This window comes from Ranitomeya variabilis, chromosome 7 (assembly GCF_051348905.1).
Source record: "Ranitomeya variabilis isolate aRanVar5 chromosome 7, aRanVar5.hap1, whole genome shotgun sequence".
Taxonomy (NCBI): Eukaryota; Metazoa; Chordata; class Amphibia; order Anura; family Dendrobatidae; genus Ranitomeya; species Ranitomeya variabilis.
The window spans coordinates 43,911,113-43,930,618 of record NC_135238.1 but is presented as its reverse complement, the minus strand read 5'-3'; the positions used below and the strand labels follow the sequence as shown (position 1 = coordinate 43,930,618).

The following is a 19,506-nucleotide window of genomic DNA, read 5'->3' as shown; positions in this document are numbered from 1 at the left end:
ATGGCCAGGGGTGTTACGTCTCCATCACTGCACACTGGGTTAATGTGGTGGATGCAGGGTCCACAGGGGACAGCAATATTGGGACAGTTCTTCCTAGCCCACGGTCTAGGAAACAGTTGGCTGTAGGCGTTCGTACCCCTCCTCCTCCTCGTCCTCCAGCAGAAGTGAGAGCTCGTCCACAGACCGCAGTCGCACGACCAGTCCATCCGCAGCTGCCACTGTTGCACATGAGGTGTCCCATTATGGAACAGCTAGTGGCAAGCGTCAGCAGGCTGTATTAGCAATGAAGTGTTTGGGGGACAACAGACACACCTTACCGAAGTACTGTCCGAGTTCTTGCAGCAAGAAACTCAGTCATGGCTGGGCACTGTACATCTTGAGGCAGGCAAGGTAGTGAGTCATAACAGAAGGAACTTTATGGCTGCCATAGCCCTTTCACAACTGAACACATTCCTTGCCTGGCTCACACCTTAAACCTGGTGGTGCAGTGCTTTCTGAAAAGTTATCCGGGGTTACCCGACCTGCTCCTGAGAGTGTGCAGACTTTGCTCGCACATTCGCCGTTCGCCCGTACACTCCAGCCGTATACAGAACCATCAGCGGTCTTTGCAACTTCCCCAGCATTGCCTAATCATCGACGTTGCAACAAGGTGGAACTCCACACTGCACATGCTTCAGAGACTGTGCGAACAGAGGCGTGCTGTTATGTATTTGGGAGGATACACATACACGGGCAGGCAGTTGGATGGCAGACATGGAGTTGTCAGGTGTGCAGTGGTCGAAGCTACAAGACCTGTGTCAAGTCCTTCAGTGTTTTGAGGAATGCACACGGCTGGTTAGTGCAGACAACGCCATAATAAGTATGAGCATCCCCCTAATGCGTCTGCTGATGCAAAGTTTGACGCACATTAAGGAGCAGGCGTCTGCAGCTGAGGACGAGGGAAGCTTAGATGACAGTCAGCCATTGTCTGCTCAGGGAAGTCAACAGGACGAGGTGGCGGGCGAAGAGGAGGATGATGGGGATGAATATTTTTTGGATGAGGAAGCTTCTCAGGGGGCAACAGAAACTGCTGGCGTTGCAAGGCTGGGTTCTGTTTTTTTGAGGAAGACAAGTGACGTTGATTTGCCCGAAAGTGCTCCTCAACCCAACACATGCACAGATTTGACAACTGGAACATTGGCACACATGGCGGATTATGCCTTGCGTATCCTCAAAAGGGACCCACGCATTATTAAAATGATGACCGATGACGATTACTGGTTGGCCTGCCTCCTTGATCCTCGCTATAAAGGCAAATTGCAAAATATCATGCCACATGAGAACCTTGAACAAATATTGGCAACCAAACAAGCAACTCTTGTAGACCGTTTGATTCAGGCATTCCCAGCACACAGCGCCGGTGATGGTTTTCACACGAGCTGCAGGGGGCAACAGGGCAGAGGTGTTAGAGGTTCACAAATCAGAAGTGGCGTTGGACAGAGGGGTTTTCTGACCAGGTTGTGGAGTGATTTCGCAATGACCGCAGACACGACAGGTACTGCAGCATCAATTCAAAGTGAAAGGAGACATTTGTCCAGTATGGTTACTAACTATTTTTCCGCCATTGTCGATGTTCTCCCTCAACCGTCATTCCCCTTTGATTACTGGGCATCCAAAATAGACACCTGGCCTGAATTGGCCGAATATGCATTGCAGGAGCTTGCTTGCCCAGCAGCTAGTGTGCTATCAGAAAGAGTATTTAAAATAGGCAGGAATAAAAACTCAAAATGCACTGTACCAAATTGTTATGCACAGTAGGATTTCTAAACATTTGATATGTTTTAAAGAACTGAAAATGCTCATTTGTGGAATTTGCAGCATTAGGAGGTCACATTCACTGGACAAAAAAGCTATTTAACTCTAAAACATCCTAACAGGCCAAGTTACATGTTAACATAGGAACCTTTCTTTGAGATCACCTTCACAATTCTTGCATCCTTTGAACTTGTGAGTTTTTGGAGAGCTTCTGCTTGTATTTCTTTGCATGAAGTCAGAATAGCCTCCCAGAGCTGCTGTTTTGATGTGAACTGCTTCCCACCCTCATAGATCTTTTGCTTGATGATAATCCAAAGGTTCTCTATAGGGTTGAGGTCAGGGGAGGATGGTGGCCACACTGTTATGATACCCCAATGGCAGGGGGAAAAAATAACAAACGGACTAGCTCTCGGGTGATGGAAACTAAGTTGACCGTGACCTGAACCTGACACAACACTGGAAGTAGCCAGGGGATGTACCTACGATGCCCTAGACACCACGCGCCAGCCGGAGATCTAACTACCCCTATAAGAGGAATACACAGGCCTGCCTTACCTCCAGTGATGAACCCCAAAAGGTGATAGTAGCCCCCCACAGATATTGACGGTGAGTTCAGAGGAAATGACATACGTAGGATGAACAGCAGATTTAGCACAGTGAGGTCCGCTTACTAGATAGCAGAAGGACAGGAAAGAGTTACTTCACGGTCAACTTAAAAAACACTACTCAAAAAACACCATCCAGAAATTACTTTAAACTCCAGTGACAACTCATGCCACTGGAGTAGTGATTTCCGTCCACAAGAGCTTCCAGCACTGAAGAGTCACATTGCAGATAGCTGGACAAAAATAGCATTAACAAGAAACGAAATTCAACTTAGCTGAACTGGAACTTGAGGCAGGAGAATGCAACAGAATGCTACTGATACATTGTTGGCCGGCATAAGACTAACAGCCAAGCAGCCTTAAATAGGAAACTCCCCTAAAGGGTGGCGACAAGTAATCAGAGATGGAGGAAGGCACATAAGAGGCACTACCATAACAGACCACCGGGGGAGCCCACAAACTGAATTCACAACAGTACCCCCCCCTTAAGGAGGAGGCACCGAACCCTCACCAGAACCACCAGGGCGATCTGGATGAGCACTATGAAATGCACGAACCAAATCGGGAGCATGAACATCAGATGCTGTCACCCAAGAATTATCCTCCTGGCCATAACCTTTCCACTTAACCAGATACTGAAGTTTCCGTCTGGAAACACGGGAGTCCAAGATTTTTTCCACCACATACTCCAATTCACCCTCAACCAACACAGGAGCAGGTGGATCAGCAGAAGGAACAACCGGTACCTCATACCTCCGCAATAATGACCGATGGAAAACATTATGGATAGTAAAAGATGCTGGGAGGTCCAAACGAAAGGACACAGGATTAAGAACCTCCAGAATCCTATAAGGGCCGATAAACCGAGGCTTAAACTTAGGAGACGAGACCTTCATAGGAACAAATCGAGAAGACAGCCACACCAGGTCCCCAACACAAAGACGAGGACCAATACGCCGATGACGATTAGTGAACTGTTGAGTCTTCTCCTGGGACAACTTCAGATTGTCCACAACCTGTCCCCAAATCCGATGCATCCTATCAACCACAGCATCCACTCCAGGACAATCCGAAGACTCCAATTGACCGGACGAAAACCGAGGGTGAAACCCTGAATTACAAAAAAATGGAGAAACCAAAGTGGCAGAACTGGCCCGATTGTTAAGGGCAAACTCTGCCAATGGCAAAAAGTCAAGCCAATCATCCTGATCAGCGGACACAAAACACCTCAAGTAAGTCTCCAAGGTCTGATTAGTACGCTCAGTCTGGCCATTAGTCTGAGGATGGAATGCAGACGAAATAGACAAGTCGATGCCCATCCTGGCACAGAACGTCCGCCAAAATCTAGACACAAACTGAGTACCCCTGTCAGACACTATATTCTCAGGAATACCATGCAAACGCACCACATTCTGAAAAAATAGAGGAACCAACTCAGAGGAGGAGGGCAATTTGGGCAAAGGTACCAAATGAACCATTTTGGAAAAACGGTCACAAATCACCCAGATGACAGACATCCTACGAGAAACCGGAAGGTCAGAAATAAAGTCCATAGAGATGTGCGTCCAAGGCCTCTTAGGAATAGGCAAGGGCAACAACAACCCACTAGCCCTAGAACAGCAGGGCTTGGCCCGAGCACAAACATCACAAGACTGCACAAACATGCGCACATCTCGAGACAAAGAAGGCCACCAGAAGGACCTAGACACCAAATCCCTGGTGCCAAAAATTCCAGGATGACCTGTCAACGCGGAAGAATGAACCTCCGAGATAACTCTACTGGTCCAATCATCAGGGACAAACAGTCTACCAGGCGGACAGCGATCAGGCCTATCCACCTGAAACTCCTGCAAAGAACGCCGCAGGTCTGGGGAGACAGCTGACAATATCACCCCATCCTTCAGGATGCCGGTAGGTTCGGAATCACCCGGCGAGTCAGGCTCAAAACTCCTAGAGAGGGCATCCGCCTTCACATTCTTAGACCCAGGCAGATATGATACCACAAAGTTAAATCGGGAGAAAAACAACGACCAGCGCGCCTGTCTAGGATTCAGACGCCTGGCCGACTCAAGATAAATTAGATTCTTGTGGTCAGTGAGGACCACCACCTGGTGTCTAGCACCCTCAAGCCAATGACGCCACTCCTCAAACGCCCACTTCATGGCCAGAAGTTCCCGATTTCCCACATCATAATTTCGCTCAGCGGGCGAAAACTTTCGGGAGAAAAACGCACATGGTCTCATCACTGAGCAGTCAGGATCTTTCTGCGACAAAACTGCACCTGCTCCGATCTCCGAAGCATCTACTTCAACCTGGAACGGAAGCAACACATCAGGCTGGCGCAACACAGGAGCGGAAGAAAAGCGGCGCTTAAGCTCCTGAAAGGCCTCCACAGCCGCAGAGGACCAATTAGCAACATCAGCACCCTTTTTGGTCAAATCAGTCAAAGGTTTAGCAATGGCAGAAAAACCCGCTATAAATCGGCGATAGAAATTAGCAAAACCCAAGAACTTCTGCAGACTCTTCAAAGAAGTAGGTTGTATCCAATCACAAATAGCCTGAACCTTGACAGGGTCCATCTCCATAGATGAAGGGGAAAAAATATATCCCAGAAAGGAAATTCTCTGAACTCCAAAACTACACTTTGAGCCCTTTACAAAAAGAGAATTAGCTCGCAAAACCTGAAAAACTCTCCTGACTTGTTGAACATGAGATTCCCAGTCCTCCGAAAAAACAAGAATATCATCCAAATACACAATCATAAACTTATCCAGATATTCACGGAAAATATCGTGCATAAAGGACTGAAAAACGGAAGGAGCATTCGCGAGACCGAAAGGCATTACCAGTTACTCGAAATGGCCTTCAGGCGTATTAAATGCGGTCTTCCACTCATCCCCCTGCTTAATCCGCACCAAATTATACGCACCACGTAGATCGATCTTAGTGAACCACTTAGCCCCCTTTATGCGAGCAAACAGATCAGTCAGTAAAGGTAACGGGTACTGGTATTTAACTGTAATCTTATTCAGAAGTCGATAGTCGATACAAGGTCTCAATGAACCATCCTTTTTACCCACAAAGAAAAATCCTGCCCCTAGTGGAGACAACGAGGGGCGAATATGACCCTTTTCCAAAGATTCTCTAATATACTCCCGCATAGCAGTATGTTCAGGTACAGACAAATTAAACAAGCGACCCTTAGGAAATTTACTACCGGGGATCAATTCAATAGCGCAGTCACACTCTCTGTGAGGAGGGAGAGAATCAATTTTAGGCTCTTGAAAGACATCATAAAAATCTGACAGAAATGCTGGGATCTCAGAGGGAGTAGATGAAGAAATGGGAACCAAAGGTGTATCCCCATGAATACCCCGACATCCCCAGCTCAACACAGACATAGATTTCCAGTCCAAGACGGGATTATGAATCTGTAACCATGGTAATCCAAGCACTAAGACATCATGTAGGTTGTATAACACAAGGAAACGAATAATCTCCTGATGGTCTGGGGTAAGACGCATAGTCACTTGTGTCCAATATTGTGGTTTATTGCTAGCCAAAGGTGTAGAATCAATACCCTTCAGGGGAATAGAAACTTCCAACGGCTCCAAATCAAACCCACAACGCTTGGCAAAGGACCAATCCATGAGACTCAGAGCGGCGCCAGAATCCACATAAGCATTCACAGTAACAGATGATAAGGTACAAATCAATGTCACGGACAAAAGAAATTTTGACTGCAAGGTACCTGTAGAAAAAGATTTATCAACCTTTTTATCAACCTTATTTATACGTTTAGAGCATGCAGATATAACATGAGCTGGATCTCCACAGTAGAAGCACAACCCATTTTTGCGCCTGTAATTCTGACGTTCGCCTCTAGACAAAACACGATCGCATTGCATATGCTCTAGTGCCTTTTCAGCGGTCACCGCCAAATGGTGCACAGGTTTTTTCTCAGAAGACACCGCCATATGGTGCACAGGTTTTTGCTCAGAAGATACCGCCATATGGTGCACCGATTTTTCCTCAGAAGACACCGCCATATGGTGCACAGATTTGCGCTCCCGTAAACGCCGATCAATCTGGATAGCCAATTTCATGGCATCATTCAGACCTGTAGGCACAGGGAACCCCACCATGACATCCTTCACGGCATCAGAGAGACCTTCTCTGAAATTAGCTGCTAAAGCGCACTCATTCCATTTAGTAAGCACCGACCATTTACGGAATTTCTGGCAGTATATCTCAGCTTCATCTTGCCCTTGGGAAAGAGCTATCAAGGCTTTCTCAGCCAAACTCTCTAAATTAGGTTCTTCATAAAGCAACCCCAAAGCTTGAAAAAACGCATCTACATTTAACAACGCAGGATCCCCTGGCGATAATGCAAAAGCCCAACTTTGTGGGTCACCCCGCAGTAGAGAAATAACAATTTTAACTTGTTGTATATGATCACCAGCAGAGTGAGATCTCAGAGACAAAAACAATTTACAATTTTCTCTGAAACTCAAAAACCGGGATCTGTCTCCGGTAAAGTATTCAGGCAGAGGAATCTTCGGTTCAGACATTGGAGCAAGTATAACAAAATCTTGTAAGTTCTGTACTTTTGTCGCAAGGTTATTCAAACCTGCAACTAAACTCTGTGGATCCATGATTCAGATGGGTGTAACCCAAGCCATTCAGAGGTTAAGAGGAGAGGAGGAAAAAAAAAAAAAGGCTGAAGACTGCAGTTTAAGCAAGAAATACAATGAGCAACCAGGGTGCACTTTCAAACACAGAAAAAAAAAAAAAAAAAACTTTTCTCCTCCTTCCTGCTTTAGTGCATATTTTACACATAGATTTTTTACTGGCCGGCCAAACTGTTATGATACCCCAATGGCAGGGGGAAAAAATAACAAACGGACTAGCTCTCGGGTGATGGAAACTAAGTTGACCGTGACCTGAACCTGACACAACACTGGAAGTAGCCAGGGGATGTACCTACGATGCCCTAGACACCACGCGCCAGCCGGAGATCTAACTACCCCTATAAGAGGAATACACAGGCCTGCCTTACCTCCAGTGATGAACCCCAAAAGGTGATAGTAGCCCCCCACAGATATTGACGGTGAGTTCAGAGGAAATGACATACGTAGGATGAACAGCAGATTTAGCACAGTGAGGTCCGCTTACTAGATAGCAGAAGGACAGGAAAGAGTTACTTCACGGTCAACTTAAAAAACACTACTCAAAAAACACCATCCAGAAATTACTTTAAACTCCAGTGACAACTCATGCCACTGGAGTAGTGATTTCCGTCCACAAGAGCTTCCAGCACTGAAGAGTCACATTGCAGATAGCTGGACAAAAATAGCATTAACAAGAAACGAAATTCAACTTAGCTGAACTGGAACTTGAGGCAGGAGAATGCAACAGAATGCTACTGATACATTGTTGGCCGGCATAAGACTAACAGCCAAGCAGCCTTAAATAGGAAACTCCCCTAAAGGGTGGCGACAAGTAATCAGAGATGGAGGAAGGCACATAAGAGGCACTACCATAACAGACCACCGGGGGAGCCCACAAACTGAATTCACAACACCACACCATGAGTTTATCTCCTTTTATGCCCATTGCAGCCAATGACTCAGATGTATTCTTTGCAGCATGACAGCATGAGATAGTGCATTGTCAGCATGAAGATGCTTCTGCTCCTGAAGGCACATTTCTGCTTTTTATACCATGAAAGAAAGTTGTCAGTCAGAAACTCTATATACTTTGCAGAGGTCATTTTCACACCTTCAGGAACCTTAAAGGGCCCTACCAGCTGTTCTGGACCAAAACATGACTCCTCAACCTCCTTGCTGACGTCGCAGCCTTGTTGGGACATGGTGGCCATCCACCAACCATCCACTACTCCATCCATGTGGACCATCCGGGGTTGCTCGACACTCATCAGTAAACAAGACTGCTTGAAAAATAGTCTTCATGTATGTCTGAGCCCACTGCAACCATTTCTGCTTGTGATCACTGTTTAGGGGTGGCCGAATAGTAGGTTTTTGCACCAAAGCAAGCCTTTGAAGGATCCTACACCTTGAGGTTTGAGGGACTCCAGAGGCACCAGCAACTTCAAATAACTTTTTGCTGCTTTGTAATGGTATTTTGGCAGCTGCTCTCTTAATTCAATGAATTTATCTGGCAGAAACCTTCCTCAATATGCCTTTATCTGCATGAACTCTGTTTCAGTCATAAATCTCTTCATAGTATGATGATCACTCCTAAGTTTTCATGAAATATCTAATATTTTCAAACCTTGTCCAAGGCATTGCACTATTTAACACTGTTCAGCAGCAGATAGATCCTTTTTATTTCCTATATTGCTTGAAACCTGTGGCCTGCTTAATAATGTGGAACATCATTTTTAAGTAGTTTTCCTTTAATTAGAATCACCTGGAAAACCAATTATCACATGTATTTAAGATTGATTTCAGTGATCCATTGAGCCCTGAGATACAATACCATCCATGAGTTTATTTGAAAAACAAATTGATTAAATCTTTATGACACTTAAATCCAATTTGCATAATAATTTGGAACACAGTGTATTTAGTTTTTTGGAGTACTTACTGTCTGCGGTCCCTCCTTCCAATTGTCCTCCACCGAGCACACCAATGCTGCCTGTGTACTCCTGCCACATAATGGAAGCTGCATAGCACCTTGGTGTTGCCCTGTGTTATTTTCCAGAGCTTCAATCTTCAGGCTTTCGGCCTTTATTTGTAATATTAAACTGCATTTGGCCTACTACTGTGGTTGGGCCCTTAAAACGGTGTCTGCCGCTCCTGTGTTTTATTCTCCACTAAACAAACCAATGCCGCCTGGTTAGTCCTGTTACCAATTTTGAACTGCATTTATCCCACTTTATTATTTGGGCCTATATCTGTGTTTCATCCTCATCCTGCCCATTGCCCAGCCAGTGCTAGATGACTCTTGTGGTACATTGACCCAGACCACTACATTCCCCTTGCACGCTACACAGCCACAATCTGACCCTGCTGAAAGTCAGGCTCCGCTTCCCGCATACTATACCACCTTACACAGGGACAAAGAGAAAGGTGCAGAAGAAAGTGCATACTCATTGACGACGTCACAGGCACAGGGCCCGCAGAAGTGTCGCTGCCGGTGGGAGGCGCCCCCGCCATGCAAACACACCGCCATACTTTGAGGGGCCCTGTGCCAGTGCCAATGCGAACGAGTGCCCCCCCCCCTGCTTGCTCAGGATCACAGCACTTGCAAAGTGGAAATACTTACCTCTCACTGCTCCACCGCCGTGACGTAGTGCACCTTTCCTGGGCCCACTAAAAACTTGAACCGGCCCTACCCCCACAACTTTAGCCAAATGACCTCCAATTTCCAATGCCTAACTATTATTATAAAGTTAATTAAGATTGACAAGCTTCACAACCAAGAATGGATGTTTTTGCCATCAAAATGGGCACTGTAGGTGTTTTCCTGGCCCCCACTCACTGCCGACTATGCTTCCCCATTGACTTGCATTGGGTTTCGTGTTTCGATCGATCCCCGACTTTACGCGATTATCGGCCGATTGCACTCGACTCGACTTTTGAGATAGTCGGGTTTCGCAAAACCCGACTCGACCCCCAAAAAGTTAAAGTCGCTCAACTCTATAGGTAACAAGATTACATTTTAATGCCGGTGTGCTAACCAAGTGTCTTCGGCATGCTCGAAAAATATGTTGGAGTCCCCGCAGCTGCAATTCTCGCTTGTGTTCTCTTATCACTACTGCTCAGTAATTTTTGAATAAAAGATGTATTTAAAAATCTACATTCTGTTTTTGCTTTTTTCTCCAAACAAAAGGGATACAAGAAGGAAAAAAACAATAAGACCACAATATTGTTTGAGGACACTGTTGTTTTTTTATGGTCCAAAACCAATCTGCATCCTGCAAGAAAAATAAAGGTTCCTTCTAGGAGGTCACTCTTCTTTCTTTTGGTGGGATCCCTTTCTCCAGATGTCAAAACTTTGAATAGCGACTCGAATTTTAGATTTAATCCTCATGCTCCAATTCTGGAAAAAAAATCTGCCAACGTTAGTCTGAACAGGGACTATAGTGAATATTTTCTTGGAGATCTAGCGGCGGACACCGCGTTGTGTGGCGTTTCAGCACCAGGCACATAGAGGTACGCCTCTTATTTCAGGTCCCACGTATACTCTACCACACTCTGGAGACCCTTACATTACGGCTACATACCGTATCACATGGCTACATTTACATGTCCTGTATGGTCCAGTTGTCATGCATAAGGATTCCTACTGCTAATAGCTACGCCATTCCTGGTTGGAATTCCATTATCCACTTACAACACGATCCTTCAGACCATAACGGAGCGACCACCTCTAATCCTCCTCACTGGTCCAATATATGGACTCACGTTATATCCTGAGATATATTTTCCATCTATCCCCTGAGCAGTCGGTCTACTGAAGAAGGTCTAGGTAGACCGAAACGTTTAATTTTGGGACTGCTATTTGAAATAAAAAAGCATATTCAAAACCATCTACATATCCAAGTTGAGTGCCAAGTTACTTTATTTTGTCTGGAAATTTCCAAGCACAATATTCTGAGGTTTTCACCAGTGTCAACTCATGGGTCCTCACAGATTAATCGTTGATTCTATGTGTCCCTCATGAATCCACAATACAAAGGGTTGTCCACCATGAGTTGTCCACCATGACTCCACCGTGCACGAGGTGTAATGGCTTCCATGAAGGTCGTATGATAAAGGTATACAACTTCTATGGCAGGATAAATCTACATGATAAGCCCTACCTTACCCCAGGCAGGTGTCACGCTCCACAAATAACACATGCAGCTCTGCTACATCCAACAGAAGGCAGTCATGCTCTGAAGACAACAAGTATACGAACCAAGCAGCAGAATCGCAGTAAACAAGAGCAGCAGGGCCAGCGTCCCGAGGCAGCGCATGGTGGTGTGGTGCTGATGCCCAGATGATCACACTGCCCCTGCATTTATCCCCTGATACCATACAATAGAAGGGAGGGGGCAGCGTGCCAGGGCTCAGATAATGCACAGTGTCACTCCGTGCCCAGTCTAGACAACAAGCAAGCTGGATTTCTACATGTTCCGAAGAGAAATGGGTCAAAACAGACTTTTTTTTGTACTCGGAAAATGCAAAAAAACCCATCAATATTTCAGAAAATTTGAATTTAACCAGTTGTTGTAATAATTAGTGCACTGTGTATGATCAGCTCCTGTCTTGGTGACGGGTGGTCCAGTAAGGAGTGGCTGGAGACCATCTTTGTGAGAACATAGTGTCCTGGAGCCCTCAGGTGGAGCAATGTTGACAATAATTACAAACCCAGTAGGTTACATTCCCATTAGGCATCTCCACTGTGAATCTCCCGTAGCGGTAATTGATTCTGCGAATAACGCTGCGGCTTTTTCTGCTGCAGATATCATTGCAAGTTAATAACTGGGGGATCCGCACATTTTAATCTTTTGCATTGCAAAGGTTGAAATTCACGAGTACATCTGCAGCATAAATTGACATGTTGCGCCTCTCACCCGGAGTGAGTGCATTCTGCAGCATGCGTTGTCATATGATTCTGCTTTAAAATGCAGCAGGTTTTCCATAAGTGTATGTTTTTGCACAATGGGAGCATAGCCTTGCAAAGAAGCCTATCTAGGTGATGCATTTGCCCTGGGTACATCTGATTGGACTGTCCGGCTGCCTGATGTGGTGGGTTGAAGTGTCTCCCAGGTGACTGCATTTCGCTTGCTCCCCCTTGGCCATTCTCCAAACTGTGGAAAATGCCGACTCCCTAGATTGAATTGCCTTTCAGGAACTAGCACAATTGAAGCAATTCGGGGTCAGGGCAACGTCAACATCACTTCTGCGTTGCACAGATGGAATACACTGCTATATAAGTATCAGAAGAGAAGAATATATGGCTTGGTATCAGTACTGATAATGGTTCTTTTTATATATTCATGTACTGATAGTGGTTATGGTAATGTATTTATATACCAATAGTGATTATGCTGCTATATTTCTGTACTTTTGGTTCATCTGTTAATGAATTTCTGTACTGATGGTGGTTCTGGTGATGCATTTCAGTACTTTCAGTACTTTTGTATTTATGTACTGTTGATTGTTCTAGGGCTTCTGATGATGCATTTCTGTATTTTTTGTTGTTCAGGTGATATACAGTGGGGGAAACAAAGTATTTAGCCAGCCACCAATTGTGCAAGCTCTCCCAATTTAAAAGATGAGAGAGACCTGTAATTGACATCATAGGTAGACCACAACTATGACAGTCAAAATTGAGAAAACAAATTCAGAAAATCATCTTGCCTGATATGGCAAGATTTATTTTGCCTATTATGGTGGTAAATATGTATTTTGTCACCTAAAAACATGCAAACTTTCTGGCTCTCACAGACGTGTATCTTCTTCTTTAAGAGGCTCCTCTGTCCTCCATTCATTACCTGTAGTAATGGCTCCTGTTTGAACTTGTTATCTGTATAAAAAGAAACCTGTCCACAACCTCAAACAGTCACACTCCAAACTCCACTATGGTGAAGACCAAAGGCAATTAAATGAGCATTTGAAGAATGGCGCCATTTTTTGGAGGGAACACTTCACCCAGTCATGGTGATCACAGATCACAAAAATCTGTTGTATTTAGAATCTGTGAAGCGTCTCACACCTAGGCAAGCTAGGTGGTCTCTGTTCTTCGCCAGGTTCAATTTCTATATTACGTATAGGCCAGGAAGCAAGAATGTCAAGGCTGATGCGTTATCCCGCTGTTTTCCGGGGGGTGGGGATAATTGTGAGCCAGGTCCTATACTACAGAAGGGTGTAATTGTCGCCGCAATTAATTCGGATCTTGAGAGAGAGGTGGTAGAGGCGCAGGGGGACGCCCCAGCAGCCTGTCCTTTAGGTAAACTTTATGTTCCTGCTAATCTTCGTCTTAGGGTCATCAATGAACATCATGATTCGGTTTTGGCCGGACACCCTGGAAGTAAAGTTACCACGGACCTTCTCACTCTGCGTTTTTGGTGGTCTGGGGTAAATCATGATGTACAGGAATATGTCGCTGCCTGCAGTGTGTGTGCGCATTCCAAGACCCCTCGTACTCGCCTGTCTGGGTCTCTCCAACCTCTGGAGATGCCCAATAGACCTTGGACCCATTTGTCAATAGACTTCATCACTGACTTGCCGGTTTCTGAGGGTAATACAGTTATTTTAGCCGTAGTTGACAGATTTAGCAAGATGTCACATTTTATTGCCTTTCCCGCGTTACCTAATGACAAGACTCTGGCACAGATCTTTATCAAGGAGGTTGTGAGACTGCATGTGTTCCTTCAGATATTGTGTGAGACCATGGGGTGCAAATTATTTCTAAGTTTTGGAGGGCTTTTTGCAGCCGGCTGGGGATTCATTTGTCGTTTTCTTCAGCTTTTCATCCTCAATCCAATGGTCAGACTGAACGTGTAAATCAAAATCTTGAAACTTCTCAGGTGTTTCATTTCAGAAAATCAGGAGGACTGGGTTAAGTACTTACAGTTGGCAGAGTTTGCAATAAACAACTGTACTCATGAGTCTACTGGTAAGTCCCCGTTTTTCAGGGCATATGGTTCTCATCCTCAATTCAGTTCATTTAATAGGAAGGATTCCTCAGGGGTTCCTGAAGAGGAGAGGTTTTCTTAATCCATCACGTCCGTATGGCAAGGGGTTCTTGATAAATTAAAGAGGATGAGTTCCAGATATAAGAATGCGGCTGATCGGAGACGTATGGAAGGTCCGGACCTATGTGTGGGTGATTGAGTTTGGTTGTCCTCAAAGAATATTAAACTGAGAGTTCCCTCGTGGAAATTGGGCCCTAGGTTTATTGGCCCTTATAGGACTGTGGCCGTCGTCAATCCTGTTGCATTTTGGCTGGCTTTACCTCAGTCGTTTAGGATCCATAATATTTTTCATCGCTCCTTACTCAAGAGGTTTGTGGCGTCACCTAATCCATCACCTTTACCTCCCTCTCCGGTCCTTGTTGATGGAAATCTCGAGTTCCAGATAGCCAGGGTCATGGATTCTCGATTTGTTCGCCGGTCTCTACAGTATCTAGTACATTGGAAAGGGTACGGTCCTGAGGAGAGGATGTGGGTACCTGCAGCCGATGTCCCTGAGGTTAGGTTAGTCAGGGCATTTCATACAGCTCATCCTGAGAAACCTGGTCCTGAGGTTCTGGAGGTACCTCGTAGAAGGGGGGGTACTGTCACGGGGCTACTGCGACAGAGAGGTTCCAGAGAACCGCAGCACTCTGGGCCTCGTTCACACACGGTGAACAGAAGCTCTTCTGAATTCTGACCTGGCTGTCTTGTACCTACGCATTAAGTGTGATCTATAGAATAAATCGATCTCCACTATGGTACTGATATAAAACAATCAATTTTGTGGATCCTTTTGTGGATTTGTACCTTTCTTACATGTAGTAATTCAATTTTTTATGTTTTTATTACTATGTTTAATAAAATTGATTGTATTATATCAGTACCATAGTGGAGATCGATTTATTCTATAGATCACACTTAATGTGTAGGTTCTAGTTGGATGGTACATATACCCTTCGTTTGGGAGGGATTTGCTATTGTGGTATATTGAGCAACTGTGTGTGAATATACTGGCTGTCTTGTGCCAGCAAGGCAGGAGTTAAACCTTGTTGCTGAAGTTGCTGAGAGCTTGGTTTCTCAGCTGAATTGGTTTTGGTAATCTCCTCTCCTATATAGACTCAGCTTTGACTACAACTGTTGTCAGTGATCAGTTATGCTCCCTGGCTTGAAGTGGGAAGCAGCATGGTGTTAGGAGCTTGGAGGTTTATTTACAGAGATTGTTGTCTGCTGTTTTGGTTGCATGTTAAACCTGTTTTCCTTCCTAAGTTTTTTCCTCCCTCTTCCCTTCTCTGTGTTTCCTCTGTGGCTGTGTGAGCATTTGGTGAGTTTGAGATTTTAGTTACCTTGTCTGCATACCCTGTTTACTTGTCATATTAATCCACTGGTGCAGTCCTCCTCCCTGGGGGGGGGAGAGGGGGCCACTGATAGGGCCTGCACAGGAGACAGGGATACGCTGGCGGCTCAGGCCTCCTAACCATTATAGGTACCCCTGAGATAAGGGTAAGCCAGGGCCCCTTTATAGTGGCAGGGACAGGTGTGAGTCCCAGTATGCCGTCCTGCCCCTTTATCACCGTTAACGGCATGAGATCCCCGGTCTGGTGTTCACTGGTTGGGCCCAGTCCTTTTGTCTGCCCTTAGTCACAATGAGGTCAACATTGACACATGGTAAAGTTTTAATATTATACAGTGTAGGACTGTCCCGATCAGAGTTACCTTTACGCGGTGGGATGGCTTTTGTGCTATTTTTTGATCAAAAAAGAGTATTACTGAAAACTCTGTGTTATTTAAATGCACTTTTGCTTTTTTACTTAGTTACATCAGGGTTTTTGCTTACTTTTTCTCTTGTAGGTTTTAACAACTGAAAATATGTCTTATATTTTAGGTTCTTCAAAGTAGCCACCTTTTGCTTTGATGACTGCTTTGCACACTCTTGGCATTCTCTTGATGATCTTCAAGAGGTAGTCACCGGGAATGGTTTTCACTTCACAGGTGTGCCCTGTCAGGTTTAATAAGTGGGATTTCTTGCCTTATAAATGGGGTTGGGACCATCAGTTGTGTTGGACAGCGTTCCATATAAATTCCAGTCAATTTTGCATTGAAAAGTAAAATGGCGCTCCTTCCCTTCCGAGCTCTGTCATGCGCCCAAACAGTGGTTTACCCCCACATATGGGGTATCAGCGTACTCAGGACAAATTGTACAACAACTTTTGGGGTCTATTTTCTCCTGTTACCCTTGGTAAAATAAAACAAATTGGAGCTAAAATAAATTTTGTGTGAAAAAAGTTAAATGTTAATTTTTATTTAAACATTCCAAAATTCCTGTAAAACACCTGAAGGGTTAATAAACTTCCTGAATGTGGTTTTGAGCACCTTGAGGGGTGCAGTTTTTAGAATGGTGTCACACTTGGGTATTTTTTATCATATATACCCCTCAAAATGACTTCAAATGAGATGTGGTCCCTAAAATAAAATGGTGTTGTAAAAATGAGAAATTTCTGGTCAACTTTTAACCCTTATAACTCCCTAACAAAAAAAAATGTTGTTTCCAAAATTGTGCTGATGTAAAGTAGACATGTGGGAAATGTTACTTATTAAGTATTTTGCGTGATATATCTCTGTGATTTAAGGGCATAAAAATTCAAAGTTGGAAAATTGCGAAATTTTCAAAATTTTTGCCAAATTTCCATTTTTTTCACAAATAAACGCAGGTAATATCAAATAAATGTTACCACTATCATGAAGTACAATATGTCACAAGAAAACATTGTCAGAATCACTGGGATCCGTTGAAGCGTTCCAGAGTTATAACCTCATAAATGGACAGTGGTCAGAATTGTAAAAATTGGCCCGGTCATTAACGTGCAAACCACCCTTGGTGTTAAAGGGTTAACCCCTCTGATGCCTCTGTCAATAGCGACAATGACATTGAGGAGCATCGCACAGGGAGTGAGCACCTTGGGTGTTTCCATTACACATTTGTGCTTCCATGGTGACCCCGGGCCACAAGATGGCTGTGGGGTCCTTCAGGGTCCTGGAGGAAAGGTGGCTTGTATCCCATCCTGGGACAGTATAAAAAAAATTAAAAATATATTAAAAAAAAAACCCGAAGAACAAAAAAAATTGAAAAATATTATTCCAATAAATACATTTATGTAAACGACCCGACCTATAGAACTGTCTCACTCGTTAACCCCTTCAGTGAACACCGTAAAAAGGAAACAGAGGCAAAAAACAATGCTTTTTCATCATACCGCCGATAAAAAGTGCAATAAATGTGATCAAAGAGGCGAGTGTAAAAAAAACATGGTGCCGCTGAAAATGTTATTTTGTCCCACAAAAAAACAAGCCCCCATACAGCTCCATCAGCAGAAAAATAAAAAAGTTATAGCTCTTAGACTAAAGTGATGCAAAAATAATTAGTTTTTCTATAAAATAGTATTTATTGTGTAAAAGCTGCAATGCATAAAAAAATAAATGTGGTATCGCTTTAATTGTACTGACCCGAAGAATAAAGCTAAATTATCAATTTTATCACATGTGGAATGGCATGAAAAAAAAATCCTGAATTGCTGTTTTTTTTTCTTTTTGCCTTTCAAAAATCAGAATAGAAAGCGATCAAAAAATGTCATGTGCGCAAAAATGGTACCAATAAAAACGTCAACTTGTACCACAAAAAAACAAGACCTTACATGACTCTTTGGGCCAAAATATGGAAAAATTATAGCTCTCAAAACATGGTTATGCAAAAACTATTTTTTGCAATGAAAAGTGTCTTTTAGTGTGTAACAGCAGCCAAAGATAAAAATCCAATATAAATCTGGTATCATTGTAATTGCACCAACCCAAAGAATAAAGTCGCCAAATCACTTATACCGCACAAGGAATGGTGTAAAAAAATGAATAAAACCAATTCTTCACCTGCTGTGGATTTGTTCATTCTGCCTCCCAAAGATCGTAGTAAGGCCCAACTCAAATTTATCCTGCTCTCTGCTCTGAGCGCTTACACTGGGGTTTCTGTGTAAATCTCTGAAATCCTTGATTCAGGTGGAACCTTCAATGGAAGATTCCCTATAATGAGGCACAAGCAGTTCCTGTGGAGGCCATAGGATCTGTGGTCTGGCAGTGTTTGTCTTTTAGGTGAGCATAAAAGTTTTCTGCACTTCTGAAAAGAAGGACACGGCTGGACAGAGGCCAGATGGAGTCCAGAGTAACTCTGCTGCCTCATTATAGTGAATGGATCCCTTGGGGGATTCACCCTTCAAACCACTCAGAGATTTTTATGGAAACCTCAAAGTAAGTGCTCAGTGTAGAGCGCTGGATAAATGACATGTCGCGGCTTTAAGGTGGGCTCAGCGCCGGAGCCCACCTTAAAGCCGGGGATCTGCCAGCTGATGTACTATTCCGTCAGCTGGCAGAAAGGGGTTAACATAAAAACACAATTTTTATTTAGAAAAGTCAATAAACTTTTTTTTATAATAAAATTCAGGAATAGGTCCTGGAAATAATAGAAGGCTGTAAACTCCTATATGTTGGTAGCAGCGAGGAGTACAATGACAATATGGTTGTGCAAATCACAACTAATTGATATCAGAATAGGCATACAATTGACTATTGGATCTAAGAGTTTATTACATGAAGGATAATAAATGTATCACACAAGGAACTGCACACTCTTAGTTTTATAATCCTGCCATTTCCACTAACAACTCATCAGAAAAGCAAATAACCAATTGCAGCAACTTAGTGTTACCAGCAGATGGCATGAAACATTTATAGGTGTAAAGTGCTTGTTCTTATAGAAACCATCGGACACAAACAATGAAGATCACTGTAGTATACTGAGATAACCATGTGTTTAGAAATTAAACATAACTATCATCATCATTGAACCTCATTAATAATACATACATGGGTGCAATTGTTTTAAATCTTATTAAGTAGACAAGAAGACATATTGCTGATTAGTGCAATGATTAAAATTATATCTGCGCATGTCAGATGTCATTAGCTGGCTATCTATCATGAATACGTTACTTGTAAATGCTAGCTGAAAAAATGATAAACGACTTTTAGCATACCTGTTTGGTAAACCGCTGCGTAAACAGAGTGTAGGGAGCTCCTGCCTTCTGCCTCGACGCGCACTTTTCGCCCAGCTTCTTTGGGGACCGATGTTCGCGAATGTCCCTAATGTTCGTCAAACATGTTCGTTGTACATACTGAACCCCACTGAATTCAATTGGAGGCAAAACCAAACGCATAGATAACACCTTCAGGTGGGCCAAAAAGCTGCCAAAAGAGCTCAAATTAGGGTGAGACACCAGGAAAATGGCATAAATTGACCGAGATTGCAAATAGTATAATTAGGTAGCATGGAGGCCTGGGACAGGGCCAAGACCAGCATTTCTGGCTGAAACA

The 19,506-nt window shown here is 43.8% G+C and overlaps 1 long non-coding RNA gene across 1 annotated transcript in view; it reads right to left on the bottom strand.

Annotated features, from left to right (window-relative positions):
• Nucleotides 1–19,506, bottom strand: part of LOC143784919 (uncharacterized) — a 39,629-nt gene that overhangs the window by 7,260 nt on the left and 12,863 nt on the right. The window contains exon 2 of the long non-coding RNA XR_013217909.1: nt 19,170–19,377. This is a non-coding gene — a long non-coding RNA (uncharacterized LOC143784919). The remainder of the gene's footprint in view (nt 1–19,169; nt 19,378–19,506) is intronic.